The 14906-nt window shown below is 49.6% G+C and overlaps 4 non-coding genes across 4 annotated transcripts; all 4 read left to right on the top strand.

The window, feature by feature from the left end:
• The first annotated feature begins 6845 nt into the window (after positions 1 to 6845).
• Positions 6846 to 6927, top strand: Trnal-cag (transfer RNA leucine (anticodon CAG)). The gene has a single exon. It is a non-coding gene; the product is annotated as a tRNA-Leu (tRNA).
• Positions 6928 to 7210: 283 nt separating this feature from the next.
• Positions 7211 to 7282, top strand: Trnae-cuc (transfer RNA glutamic acid (anticodon CUC)). The gene has a single exon. It is a non-coding gene; the product is annotated as a tRNA-Glu (tRNA).
• Positions 7283 to 7668: 386 nt separating this feature from the next.
• Trnah-gug (transfer RNA histidin (anticodon GUG)) lies at positions 7669 to 7740 on the top strand. Its single transcript has one exon. It is a non-coding gene; the product is annotated as a tRNA-His (tRNA).
• Positions 7741 to 14695: 6955 nt separating this feature from the next.
• Positions 14696 to 14777, top strand: Trnal-cag (transfer RNA leucine (anticodon CAG)). Its single transcript has one exon. It is a non-coding gene; the product is annotated as a tRNA-Leu (tRNA).
• Positions 14778 to 14906: the final 129 nt, after the last annotated feature.

Consider the following 14906-nt stretch of genomic DNA (forward strand, 5'->3'; position numbering starts at 1 on the left):
TCATCCCCAACACGTAATGTCGCCTCCCAGAGCGCAGACGTCCGCTGCTCTCTGTAGTCGAAAAGGGCAGTTGTTTGAAGTGCGATGGATGAGCAGCCAGTCCCAGCAGAACAGGAAGCTGTGGCGTGCACTGTTTGTACAAATGCTAGGAACACTGGCGCACCAAGCAGCGCATGTAGCGTGGCCGAGCGCTTTAAGGCGCTGGTTTAAGGCACCAGTATCTCTGTAGGCGCGGTTTCGAATCCCGTAGCTGCCGGCGGTTTTGCTGTGATCGCGTTAACCTGGCGCTTTTTCTTCAAGTGTAACCTCCTTGAGCTCACATATGTTTGATACATGGAGCATTCTAGCTCCGCCTGACAGTTACAGCTACGATACTTTAGTGGTTACGGAAGGCCCAGGTTCGAAACCTGGTCACGGTACGAAAACGTCTCTTGACGCTGTCTCCTTAACTGCGACAGCTACAGACAAGTGGCGTCGCTACCATACGGCGGGCACGGCTTTTTCTTGCTGTGGATGGCCTAAAGAGACGCTTCCAGTGGGAGAGCAGTGGAAATACATGGCACGGCGATTGCCAAGATACTTCCATTTCGAAGTGATCTTTGTAGTACAAAGGAAACGTTTTGCCGCTGCTGCCCCAACGGTAACGTGGCCGAGCGGTCTAAGGCGCTGGTTTTAGGCACCAGTTTCTTCGGAGTCGTGGGCCCGAACACATCGCGCGCTCGCTCCGGCGTGTCGGGCGGTGTTTACGTGTGCTTCGCAGTCGGCGACGGTTCTTCGCGGTGACTGTTTCTTCGCTGCTGTAGTCAGCTGAACTGTAAGTTCACATGGATTCAGAAGACCGAGAAAATAATATCCAGTGCGAATTTGATAGAAACGTAACCCGTCCGTCTGCTTTCGAAATTCATTCGTGGATGAAAAATGACTTGCAAATTCCTGAAAGTGAAGTGCTAGGATTGCAATTAGACGCGTTCTTGAACTCTTTGTTTGTTGAATTGAAATGTCCGGAATTGTGCGATGGCCTCGTAAGTGAAAACGGTGGTGTACGAAAATTCAAACACTGTGATGGGACTATTAGTAATGTTACTCTGTCGAATGCTGGATTTGGTATTCGAAATGTTCGGGTATTCAATCTGCCATTTGATACTAGGAATGAGACAATAGCTCGTAGCCTTATGCCTTATGGCACAGTTTTGTCGATTACGAAAGAAAAGTGGTCGTCCGCTTATATATATCAGGTTGAGAACGGTATCCGTAGTGTAAAGATGATTGTGAGGAAGCACGTTCCCTCGTTTTTGGTTATGGCCGGCCACCGGGCTTTTATTTCGTATAGTGGTCAGCCGCAAACGTGTTCCCATTGCAATGCCACAGACCATTTTCGGCAAAATTGTCCTAGGCGTAGGCGCCCTGTGCAGCTACCGCCCCGTGGGCAGGATGACGACGCGTCGTACGCGGCCGTGTTGTTAGGTGTTCCCCGTTCACCGGCACGTTCCGCGGAAACGGAAACGCCGTTAGTTGCTGCGGTCGCGATGGATGTCGATGCCACTGCAGCCGGTTCTGATTCTGTTCCAACCTTGTCCGTACTTTCTCAGTCAGTTCCCGCCACTACTGTACCGATTCCGCCTCCGGGTGTGCCTGAAGTTCCGGAGCGGACCGGATCAGAACCCGTTCAGGTGGTTACCCCCCCTGTTGCTGTGGTGGATTCGTCACCATCTAATTCCGTACCTCAAGGTGTTCCGGACGGAGCTCCTGCCTCACAGGAACCTAAGCCCAGGCGTGAAAGTGTTACGGACAGGCGTGGCAATACTGACCGCTTCCGCAGTGCCAGTAGCTCGCGGATTTTAGACACACGGTCTTTTTCTCGCGGAGAACGCAGCCCGTCTCCGGAATGGAAGCAGGTTCCCCGTCCGAAGTCAAAACAAAAACAAAAATCTGTGCAAAAGCCGGCGCACAAGCCCTTGCCCCGCCCCGTAGTCGAATCACGGCCGTCGGTTGCGACGGGGCGTCGTCCACAGCGTCCTGTGGCGAGCAGTCAGCCAGCGCCTACGACAAGTGTGTCGGCAGACAGGCGGGAACAGGTTGTACAGCAGTTAAAGGAAATGTTGCACCACTCTGATGTAAATCTTGCAATGGACACTCCGACGTCTCAGGCACCGAACCCGGCACAACTTTCGGTTAAGCGTAAGGCGGAAGACACCCCCCAGCGTCGCACGCGTCCCCTTTCGCAGGATTCCGCGTCTGTACCTCCCACACACGGACCGCCTACTTTAGCTGCACCGTCTGAACGTTGTGACTGGGCCGACGATATGGAGGAGGAGGGTGGGTCCCCTCCTGCCGTCTAATTTGTTTTAATTTGTTTTTCCTTGTTGTCTATGGTAGCACGCCCTCCATCAGTTGTGGCTACTATTAATCTTAATAAATTGGAGTCGCCTGTGAAGTTTGCAAGTTTTGTGGGTTTTTTAAATTACATTGCTGCTGACGTAGTGTTTTTGCAGGAGGTTGTGTTAGATCTACTTCACTCCATTCCGGGCTATCAAGTACTCTTGAACTTTGATATCGAGTGCAATTGTGGTACTGCCATTTTAATTCGTGTTGGTCATGACTATAGTAATGTCGCTACAATTCCTAACGGTCGTGGTGTAGCTTGCACGATCAACAACGTACGGTATATTAACGTGTACGCCCCTTCTGGTGCCGACGGGCAGCCACGTCGCCGTGTGTTTTATAGTAGTGACATTTGTCACCTTTTACGGGGCCCCCACCTGCCTATAGTCATGGGCGGAGATTTTAACTGCGTGCTGGAAGATAGAGATCAGGAGCCACGGCCGTATAAGTGCCTAGAATTACAGACGCTCGTGACTGAGATGAATTTAATTGACTCGTGGTGTCATTTACACCCGCGGGACGTGGGATTTACTTTCTTTTACCCCACGGGAAGGAGTCGGCTCGATAGGATTTATGTTTCTCGTGAAAAACAGCACTGTCTTACGGACTCCTCTGTTCACCCCGTGATTTTTTCCGATCATTGTGCGTATGTCTGCCGCTTTCATTCTCTGTTGGCGACTAAACCCCGCGCAAGTCGATTATGGAAGTTTAATGTGCGACATCTCTCACACCCACATTTTGCGCCGGTTATCGTGCGTATGTGGCAGAGGGTGCTGAAATATCGCGGTCTCTATGCCTGTACTTTGTCTTGGTGGGTAGAATTTGTTAAGCCGGCATTACGCAAGACCCTCTTGGAGTTTAGTCAGAATGTTGCTCACTGGGAGCGTTCTACATTGCAATTTTATGAAACCTGTTTAACTGATGCCATCCACCTGCACACAAATAATCCCGCTCTTCGGATGGCAACAATTCGGCGTATAAAACTCCGTCTTCTGGCTTTGAAAAGGGAATCGTTGCGCATATCTGTCGTACGGAGCCGAGCCCCCGGGGCGCTGGCTGATGAAGCGCCTTCCGTGTTTCATCAGCTGCGCGAACGCCGGCGCGCAAAGCGACGTTACGTCACAGAGCTGGAATCAGCTGACGGTGCGCGGCTTAATAGCCAGGCGGCAATTCTTGCCGAGGCCCACCGTCACTTCATCGAACTTTTCAGTGAGAAATACACTGATGCTGCCGCGATTTCCGAGCTTCTCCACGACGTTCCATACGTCTTATCCGTAGCGGATCGCCGTCGCCTCACAGAAAACTTTACCGTGGACGAAGTGGGTGATATCTTAAAACTGTGTTCCCAGAACAAATCACCGGGCGCTGATGGGTTGCCACCGGAATTTTATCTGCATTTTTGGCACTTGTTTGGCTCTGCCCTGACTGACGTTTTTAATGAAATTTTAAATGGTGTGGATGTCCCTGCGTCCTTCCTGGAAGGTATTGTGGTCTTGGTTCCAAAGGTTCCGGTCACCAGGAAACTGTGCAATCTTAGACCAATCACCCTTCTTAATGGTGATTACAAACTCTTCACCAAATGTGTCTCCTCCCGCTTGAAGCTGGTCATGAAAAAACTGATTAGTCCCTTTCAATACTGTGCAGTGCCTCAACGCACTCTCTATGGTGCTGTGTCGACATACCGAGATGCCATTGCCTATGCTTCGACGAATAGGATTCCTTTTGGCATTTTATCCATCGATTTTGCAATGGCTTTTGACAGAGTTAGCCACCTATATCTCCGGCGAGTGCTCCAGAAGTTTGGTTTCGGTGTAAAGTATATAACTATGATTTTTAACCTTTTCAAAAATTCCACCTCACGGATTAGTATCAATGGACTTTTATCGGAACCTGTTCCGCTCTGCTGTTCAGTCAAACAAGGGTGCCCTCTGTCAATGGCGCTTTACGCTATTTCCTTAGATCCTTTGTTGCGTAAGTTGCACAGTGTTTGTAGGGGAATACGTATTGGGAATGAGAAGCACGTTTGTCGCGCTTATGCTGACGACCTTGGCCTCTTGGTGTCCTCGGCTACCGACTTTGCTACAATACGCGCAGTTCTTACACAGTATGAACGTGCATCCGGTGCGAGCATCAATACCCGTAAGACGGTTTTTCTTCCTATTTATGCAGCGACACGTGGCTTCAAACGCCCATGGTTTACAGTAAAGCAGGAACACAAAATTTTGGGAGTTCGCTTTCAAGCCAATCTGTTACAGACTGCGTCCTACAACTGGCGTATTGTCTTAAATGGCATACGAGCTATGGCTAGCCTGTCCGCTACTCGCACCCTCGCATTAACACAGCGGGTGATTTTAATAAATGTTTTCTTGCTCAGCAAAGCCTGGTACCTCGCACAGTTATTTCAGGTACCCAAGAATTTGGGCAGAGCCATAACACAGGCAGTCTATTGGCTATTGTGGCGGGGACATATTTTCAAGGTGTCTTACGAAACATGTACTTTACCGCGCGAACAGGGTGGGCTCGGGCTCATTCATTTGCTATGAAAGCCGCAGCGTTGCTCCTTCATCGGACGAGCGTCACCATTGAACAGGATCCGTCGAGCCCCACAGCTGTTCTGTTCGCTATTCATCGGCCTCTATCTCAAGCAGCACCTCTCGACCCGACTACCATCCCGTTTCAGCTGCGTTATGTTCGAGAATACTTCATTCAAAAAAGTTATCTCGCCGCCGACGTACTCGACCATCGCACACGGACTGTGAAACGTGTCTACCAGGGACTCAGAGGACGGCCAGTCGGTAATAAGATGGAGGCGCGCTACCCGCGATCTGCGTGGAGGACGGTGTGGGCTCACGTTCATGCTCCCTTCCTGCCAGCGGACGTCAGCAGCTTTTGGTACCAAGTGGTTAACAGAATTCTCCCCACCAACGAAAAGCTGCGCCGCATTCACTTATCTCCATCGAGCTTGTGTGAAGACTGTCGCCAAGACGACACCTTAGAACATCGTTTCGTGTGCCTGAGGTCACGGTCGACTTGGAACATTGCCGCCAGGATGCTCGCACTTATCAACCGGACCAGCGCTGCCGCTTTTTCTGCGGACACGGCATTGATCCCGGACTTCAACCCTTATCCGCATACGAAGCGTGCCGCCACTGCATGGATCGTGTCTCACACTGTGTACGCCCTCCTGCAATTGCGACTTACGGGCGACTATGCCTTTTTGGTTTATTTGTCTACGCAACATGACCTTACCAAAACCAGGAAAGACTATCACCAACTCTTTGCTAATTTTCTGCAAATTGCACTCGCATTTGCCCACGACAAACTGTTGTAATCAACACTTCACTGCTGCGACTTTTCCTTACTTCTGTGTTTTGCATTGTCTCCGGGTCCGGATACATAGTTAATGCAAATTGAATACTACCGGACCAGTGAAACAGTGAATCATTGAACAAGTACGATGCTTACCCTTGTGCCGGACTGCAACGTGGAAACGACGACGAAAAGTTTAACACAGTTTTATCCTGTGTTCGTGTGTGTTTGTGTTTTGCTGTCATTTAGTGATTTCTTTATGTTTTTATTCATTTTTTACAACTTTTGGTTCCTCCGTCATCAGCGTACATTCACGGATGCGTTGCGCACCGCGTTGCCACGGAGATTGTTTGGTCTTCAAGAAACGAGTTTTTTTTACTTTCTTTTTCACACGTCGGAGTGGATTGTGTTTTGCTTCTCGTTATCCGCCGGACAGTTCGGAAAGTTCGGGAGTCTACTCATTCCTTTGACATGTGTCGATGATTTTAATTTTTGTGACTTTTTTCATTACTTATTTTAATGGCCGCCACGAAGCATTTTGAACATAATATTATGGGACGTGTGAAGGGTGTTCGTTCCCTGTTACTGAGAGGACTAACTCAGACAGTATTTGGTTTTTTATTCTTTTTTTTTCAAATTTTATTCTTTCTTTTATTGAATTTAGGTGGACAGCGCCTCATGCGCTATTATTCTTTCATTTTTTATTTTACGGCGTGTAGGCGCAAAGCTACTGCTTTGCTGTCATTATAGGCCTGCCCTTTCACTTCAAGAGGATTTTAGTTTTCCTTCGATGCTTCGTTAGCGGTCAACAGCCACAAGAAACTTTCCTCAAAGCCATCCAGTTTCTCCGATTCCATCACTTCATCTTGAACACAACGTCTACCGGAGGACGTCGACGGTCAAGGAACCATACGGAGGAGTTTTCGGATTTCAGCTGAATGGACAGTACAACGATTAATCCTTTCTGTTTGCAAGCAGCACCGTTTTATTTTATAGCTAAAGAAGCTCGCCGAAGAAGGCATAACTTGGAGAGCTCAAGGCAAAATCTACAAAAAAAAAGAAAAAAAGTTGCCACTTTTTACGTCTCATTTTTGTGCCGTTGCGGTGTGCTCTCGTGGGGTGGGACGCAGGTCTTGTGACGCGCGTGTTGTGTAGGTAGCGTGGCCGAGCGGTCTAAGGCGCTGGTTTCAGGCACCATTCTCTTCGGAGGCGTGGGTTCGAATCCCACAGCTGCCAAACGTGTAATGTTTCCTGTGTCGAAGGCAGATGCACTCATTGCCCGCAAAGGAAACAGCAGAACAAGGCGTGAGCGTCTGCTTGGTGAATTGTCGTAGAACAGTGCGTGGTGCAACGACAGGATTTTCAGGCACCTTTTGCTCTCATCATTGCTGGCGTTCGTCTCCACGAAATGCGTCCGGAGCACGCCGTTCTATAACGCGAGAGAGTGGATTTTTTACAGTTGTCGTCAGTTAACCGTCGGTGGCTGCTGCGTTCGCTGGAAAGAGCACTGCCGTCGTTATCCGGTGTGGTCTAGTGGCTAGGATACCTGGCTCTCACCCAGGAGGCCCGGGTTCGATTCCCGGTACCGGAATTGCGCGTTTTTATTGCTCCTCTTATGCGACTTGTCTCGACTTTGCTCGACTGACGCTACGCTGACGCGTGCAGAAAGCTACGTTAAGTATGACTCGCGGCAACACCTGACGGCGAGAGAGATGCGGCGTCTACCCACTTGTTATCGAGCCACATACCGGTACCTGTAGTCAAGAGGCTTGGAGGACTGCAAGACATTGCCACGGAGGTGAATGCAGCCAACCACTGTAGTTAGTGTCCTGACAGCGCAGGCACGTTCATTTGCTCGTATACATGTGATGGAGACCGTGTCTGACACTGCTGTGGCGTACACCTTGGCCTAGGCTTTGCTGGGTATCGCCACTTGCATTCGAGCCAGCTGCCTTCGCGGGCGCCTCCGTGGCCATGGCCGTGATCGTCTAGTGGTTAGGACATTGCGTTGTGGCCGCAATAACCCAGGTTCGAATCCTGGTCACGGCAATTTTGAAAGTTTTGCCTTGCTGCCGTTGCAATGACGAGTACTCGAAATGACAGTACTCTGTTGATTTTTTCACTCGTGTTCCGCAGGCCGCAGTTTGCACTACCACTTCATCCCCAACACGTAATGTCGCCTCCCAGAGCGCAGACGTCCGCTGCTCTCTGTAGTCGAAAAGGGCAGTTGTTTGAAGTGCGATGGATGAGCAGCCAGTCCCAGCAGAACAGGAAGCTGTGGCGTGCACTGTTTGTACAAATGCTAGGAACACTGGCGCACCAAGCAGCGCATGTAGCGTGGCCGAGCGCTTTAAGGCGCTGGTTTAAGGCACCAGTATCTCTGTAGGCGCGGTTTCGAATCCCGTAGCTGCCGGCGGTTTTGCTGTGATCGCGTTAACCTGGCGCTTTTTCTTCAAGTGTAACCTCCTTGAGCTCACATATGTTTGATACATGGAGCATTCTAGCTCCGCCTGACAGTTACAGCTACGATACTTTAGTGGTTACGGAAGGCCCAGGTTCGAAACCTGGTCACGGTACGAAAACGTCTCTTGACGCTGTCTCCTTAACTGCGACAGCTACAGACAAGTGGCGTCGCTACCATACGGCGGGCACGGCTTTTTCTTCCTGTGGATGGCCTAAAGAGACGCTTCCAGTGGGAGAGCAGTGGAAATACATGGCACGGCGATTGCCAAGATACTTCCATTTCGAAGTGATCTTTGTAGTACAAAGGAAACGTTTTGCCGCTGCTGCCCCAACGGTAACGTGGCCGAGCGGTCTAAGGCGCTGGTTTTAGGCACCAGTTTCTTCGGAGTCGTGGGCCCGAACACATCGCGCGCTCGCTCCGGCGTGTCGGGCGGTGTTTACGTGTGCTTCGCAGTCGGCGACGGTTCTTCGCGGTGACTGTTTCTTCGCTGCTGTAGTCAGCTGAACTGTAAGTTCACATGGATTCAGAAGACCGAGAAAATAATATCCAGTGCGAATTTGATAGAAACGTAACCCGTCCGTCTGCTTTCGAAATTCATTCGTGGATGAAAAATGACTTGCAAATTCCTGAAAGTGAAGTGCTAGGATTGCAATTAGACGCGTTCTTGAACTCTTTGTTTGTTGAATTGAAATGTCCGGAATTGTGCGATGGCCTCGTAAGTGAAAACGGTGGTGTACGAAAATTCAAACACTGTGATGGGACTATTAGTAATGTTACTCTGTCGAATGCTGGATTTGGTATTCGAAATGTTCGGGTATTCAATCTGCCATTTGATACTAGGAATGAGACAATAGCTCGTAGCCTTATGCCTTATGGCACAGTTTTGTCGATTACGAAAGAAAAGTGGTCGTCCGCTTATATATATCAGGTTGAGAACGGTATCCGTAGTGTAAAGATGATTGTGAGGAAGCACGTTCCCTCGTTTTTGGTTATGGCCGGCCACCGGGCTTTTATTTCGTATAGTGGTCAGCCGCAAACGTGTTCCCATTGCAATGCCACAGACCATTTTCGGCAAAATTGTCCTAGGCGTAGGCGCCCTGTGCAGCTACCGCCCCGTGGGCAGGATGACGACGCGTCGTACGCGGCCGTGTTGTTAGGTGTTCCCCGTTCACCGGCACGTTCCGCGGAAACGGAAACGCCGTTAGTTGCTGCGGTCGCGATGGATGTCGATGCCACTGCAGCCGGTTCTGATTCTGTTCCAACCTTGTCCGTACTTTCTCAGTCAGTTCCCGCCACTACTGTACCGATTCCGCCTCCGGGTGTGCCTGAAGTTCCGGAGCGGACCGGATCAGAACCCGTTCAGGTGGTTACCCCCCCTGTTGCTGTGGTGGATTCGTCACCATCTAATTCCGTACCTCAAGGTGTTCCGGACGGAGCTCCTGCCTCACAGGAACCTAAGCCCAGGCGTGAAAGTGTTACGGACAGGCGTGGCAATACTGACCGCTTCCGCAGTGCCAGTAGCTCGCGGATTTTAGACACACGGTCTTTTTCTCGCGGAGAACGCAGCCCGTCTCCGGAATGGAAGCAGGTTCCCCGTCCGAAGTCAAAACAAAAACAAAAATCTGTGCAAAAGCCGGCGCACAAGCCCTTGCCCCGCCCCGTAGTCGAATCACGGCCGTCGGTTGCGACGGGGCGTCGTCCACAGCGTCCTGTGGCGAGCAGTCAGCCAGCGCCTACGACAAGTGTGTCGGCAGACAGGCGGGAACAGGTTGTACAGCAGTTAAAGGAAATGTTGCACCACTCTGATGTAAATCTTGCAATGGACACTCCGACGTCTCAGGCACCGAACCCGGCACAACTTTCGGTTAAGCGTAAGGCGGAAGACACCCCCCAGCGTCGCACGCGTCCCCTTTCGCAGGATTCCGCGTCTGTACCTCCCACACACGGACCGCCTACTTTAGCTGCACCGTCTGAACGTTGTGACTGGGCCGACGATATGGAGGAGGAGGGTGGGTCCCCTCCTGCCGTCTAATTTGTTTTAATTTGTTTTTCCTTGTTGTCTATGGTAGCACGCCCTCCATCAGTTGTGGCTACTATTAATCTTAATAAATTGGAGTCGCCTGTGAAGTTTGCAAGTTTTGTGGGTTTTTTAAATTACATTGCTGCTGACGTAGTGTTTTCGCAGGAGGTTGTGTTAGATCTACTTCACTCCATTCCGGGCTATCAAGTACTCTTGAACTTTGATATCGAGTGCAATTGTGGTACTGCCATTTTAATTCGTGTTGGTCATGACTATAGTAATGTCGCTACAATTCCTAACGGTCGTGGTGTAGCTTGCACGATCAACAACGTACGGTATATTAACGTGTACGCCCCTTCTGGTGCCGACGGGCAGCCACGTCGCCGTGTGTTTTATAGTAGTGACATTTGTCACCTTTTACGGGGCCCCCACCTGCCTATAGTCATGGGCGGAGATTTTAACTGCGTGCTGGAAGATAGAGATCAGGAGCCACGGCCGTATAAGTGCCTAGAATTACAGACGCTCGTGACTGAGATGAATTTAATTGACTCGTGGTGTCATTTACACCCGCGGGACGTGGGATTTACTTTCTTTTACCCCACGGGAAGGAGTCGGCTCGATAGGATTTATGTTTCTCGTGAAAAACAGCACTGTCTTACGGACTCCTCTGTTCACCCCGTGATTTTTTCCGATCATTGTGCGTATGTCTGCCGCTTTCATTCTCTGTTGGCGACTAAACCCCGCGCAAGTCGATTATGGAAGTTTAATGTGCGACATCTCTCACACCCACATTTTGCGCCGGTTATCGTGCGTATGTGGCAGAGGGTGCTGAAATATCGCGGTCTCTATGCCTGTACTTTGTCTTGGTGGGTAGAATTTGTTAAGCCGGCATTACGCAAGACCCTCTTGGAGTTTAGTCAGAATGTTGCTCACTGGGAGCGTTCTACATTGCAATTTTATGAAACCTATTTAACTGATGCCATCCACCTGCACACAAATAATCCCGCTCTTCGGATGGCGACAATTCGGCGTATAAAACTCCGTCTTCTGGCTTTGAAAAGGGAATCGTTGCGCATATCTGTCGTACGGAGCCGAGCCCCCGGGGCGCTGGCTGATGAAGCGCCTTCCGTGTTTCATCAGCTGCGCGAACGCCGGCGCGCAAAGCGACGTTACGTCACAGAGCTGGAATCAGCTGACGGTGCGCGGCTTAATAGCCAGGCGGCAATTCTTGCCGAGGCCCACCGTCACTTCATCGAACTTTTCAGTGAGAAATACACTGATGCTGCCGCGATTTCCGAGCTTCTCCACGACGTTCCATACGTCTTATCCGTAGCGGATCGCCGTCGCCTCACAGAAAACTTTACCGTGGACGAAGTGGGTGATATCTTAAAACTGTGTTCCCAGAACAAATCACCGGGCGCTGATGGGTTGCCACCGGAATTTTATCTGCATTTTTGGCACTTGTTTGGCTCTGCCCTGACTGACGTTTTTAATGAAATTTTAAATGGTGTGGATGTCCCTGCGTCCTTCCTGGAAGGTATTGTGGTCTTGGTTCCAAAGGTTCCGGTCACCAGGAAACTGTGCAATCTTAGACCAATCACCCTTCTTAATGGTGATTACAAACTCTTCACCAAATGTGTCTCCTCCCGCTTGAAGCTGGTCATGAAAAAACTGATTAGTCCCTTTCAATACTGTGCAGTGCCTCAACGCACTCTCTATGGTGCTGTGTCGACATACCGAGATGCCATTGCCTATGCTTCGACGAATAGGATTCCTTTTGGCATTTTATCCATCGATTTTGCAATGGCTTTTGACAGAGTTAGCCACCTATATCTCCGGCGAGTGCTCCAGAAGTTTGGTTTGGGTGTAAAGTATATAATTATGATTTTTAACCTTTTCAAAAATTCCACCTCACGGATTAGTATCAATGGACTTTTATCGGAACCTGTTCCGCTCTGCTGTTCAGTCAAACAAGGGTGCCCTCTGTCAATGGCGCTTTACGCTATTTCCTTAGATCCTTTGTAGCGTAAGTTGCACAGTGTTTGTAGGGGAATACGTATTGGGAATGAGAAGCACGTTTGTCGCGCTTATGCTGACGACCTTGGCCTCTTGGTGTCCTCGGCTACCGACTTTGCTACAATACGCGCAGTTCTTACACAGTATGAACGTGCATCCGGTGCGAGCATCAATACCCGTAAGACGGTTTTTCTTCCTATTTATGCAGCGACACGTGGCTTCAAACGCCCATGGTTTACAGTAAAGCAGGAACACAAAATTTTGGGAGTTCGCTTTCAAGCCAATCTGTTACAGACTGCGTCCTACAACTGGCGTATTGTCTTAAATGGCATACGAGCTATGGCTAGCCTGTCCGCTACTCGCACCCTCGCATTAACACAGCGGGTGATTTTAATAAATGTTTTCTTGCTCAGCAAAGCCTGGTACCTCGCACAGTTATTTCAGGTACCCAAGAATTTGGGCAGAGCCATAACACAGGCAGTCTATTGGCTATTGTGGCGGGGACATATTTTCAAGGTGTCTTACGAAACATGTACTCTGCCGCGCGAACAGGGTGGGCTCGGGCTCATTCATTTGCTATGAAAGCCGCAGCGTTGCTCCTTCATCGGACGAGCGTCACCATTGAACAGGATCCGTCGAGCCCCACAGCTGTTCTGTTCGCTATTCATCGGCCTCTATCTCAAGCAGCACCTCTCGACCCGACTACCATCCCGTTTCAGCTGCGTTATGTTCGAGAATACTTCATTCAAAAAAGTTATCTCGCCGCCGACGTACTCGACCATCGCACACGGACTGTGAAACGTGTCTACCAGGGACTCAGAGGACGGCCAGTCGGTAATAAGATGGAGGCGCGCTACCCGCGATCTGCGTGGAGGACGGTGTGGGCTCACGTTCATGCTCCCTTCCTGCCAGCGGACGTCAGCAGCTTTTGGTACCAAGTGGTTAACAGAATTCTCCCCACCAACGAAAAGCTGCGCCGCATTCACTTATCTCCATCGAGCTTGTGTGAAGACTGTCGCCAAGACGACACCTTAGAACATCGTTTCGTGTGCCTGAGGTCACGGTCGACTTGGAACATTGCCGCCAGGATGCTCGCACTTATCAACCGGACCAGCGCTGCCGCTTTTTCTGCGGACACGGCATTGATCCCGGACTTCAACCCTTATCCGCATACGAAGCGTGCCGCCACTGCATGGATCGTGTCTCACACTGTGTACGCCCTCCTGCAATTGCGACTTACGGGCGACTATGCCTTTTTGGTTTATTTGTCTACGCAACATGACCTTACCAAAACCAGGAAAGACTATCACCAACTCTTTGCTAATTTTCTGCAAATTGCACTCGCATTTGCCCACGACAAACTGTTGTAATCAACACTTCACTGCTGCGACTTTTCCTTACTTCTGTGTTTTGCATTGTCTCCGGGTCCGGATACATAGTTAATGCAAATTGAATACTACCGGACCAGTGAAACAGTGAATCATTGAACAAGTACGATGCTTACCCTTGTGCCGGACTGCAACGTGGAAACGACGACGAAAAGTTTAACACAGTTTTATCCTGTGTTCGTGTGTGTTTGTGTTTTGCTGTCATTTAGTGATTTCTTTATGTTTTTATTCATTTTTTACAACTTTTGGTTCCTCCGTCATCAGCGTACATTCACGGATGCGTTGCGCACCGCGTTGCCACGGAGATTGTTTGGTCTTCAAGAAACGAGTTTTTTTTACTTTCTTTTTCACACGTCGGAGTGGATTGTGTTTTGCTTCTCGTTATCCGCCGGACAGTTCGGAAAGTTCGGGAGTCTACTCATTCCTTTGACATGTGTCGATGATTTTAATTTTTGTGACTTTTTTCATTACTTATTTTAATGGCCGCCACGAAGCATTTTGAACATAATATTATGGGACGTGTGAAGGGTGTTCGTTCCCTGTTACTGAGAGGACTAACTCAGACAGTATTTGGTTTTTTATTCTTTTTTTTTCAAATTTTATTCTTTCTTTTATTGAATTTAGGTGGACAGCGCCTCATGCGCTATTATTCTTTCATTTTTTATTTTACGGCGTGTAGGCGCAAAGCTACTGCTTTGCTGTCATTATAGGCCTGCCCTTTCACTTCAAGAGGATTTTAGTTTTCCTTCGATGCTTCGTTAGCGGTCAACAGCCACAAGAAACTTTCCTCAAAGCCATCCAGTTTCTCCGATTCCATCACTTCATCTTGAACACAACGTCTACCGGAGGACGTCGACGGTCAAGGAACCATACGGAGGAGTTTTCGGATTTCAGCTGAATGGACAGTACAACGATTAATCCTTTCTGTTTGCAAGCAGCACCGTTTTATTTTATAGCTAAAGAAGCTCGCCGAAGAAGGCATAACTTGGAGAGCGCAAGGCAAAATCTACAAAAAAAAAAAGAAAAAAAGTTGCCACTTTTTACGTCTCATTTTTGTGCCGTTGCGGTGTGTTCTCGTGGAGTGGGACGCAGCTCTTGTGACGCGCGTGTTGTGTAGGTAGCGTGGCCGAGCGGTCTAAGGCGCTGGTTTCAGGCACCATTCTCTTCGGAGGCGTGGGTTCGAATCCCACAGCTGCCAAACGTGTAATGTTTCCTGTGTCGAAGGCAGATGCACTCATTGCCCGCAAAGGAAACAGCACAACAAGGCGTGAGCGTCTGCTTGGTGAATTGTCGTAGAACAGTGCGTGGTGCAACGACAGGATTTTCA

The sequence above is a fragment of the Schistocerca serialis genome, chromosome 1, assembly GCF_023864345.2.
Source record: "Schistocerca serialis cubense isolate TAMUIC-IGC-003099 chromosome 1, iqSchSeri2.2, whole genome shotgun sequence".
Lineage (NCBI taxonomy): Eukaryota > Metazoa > Arthropoda > Insecta > Orthoptera > Acrididae > Schistocerca > Schistocerca serialis.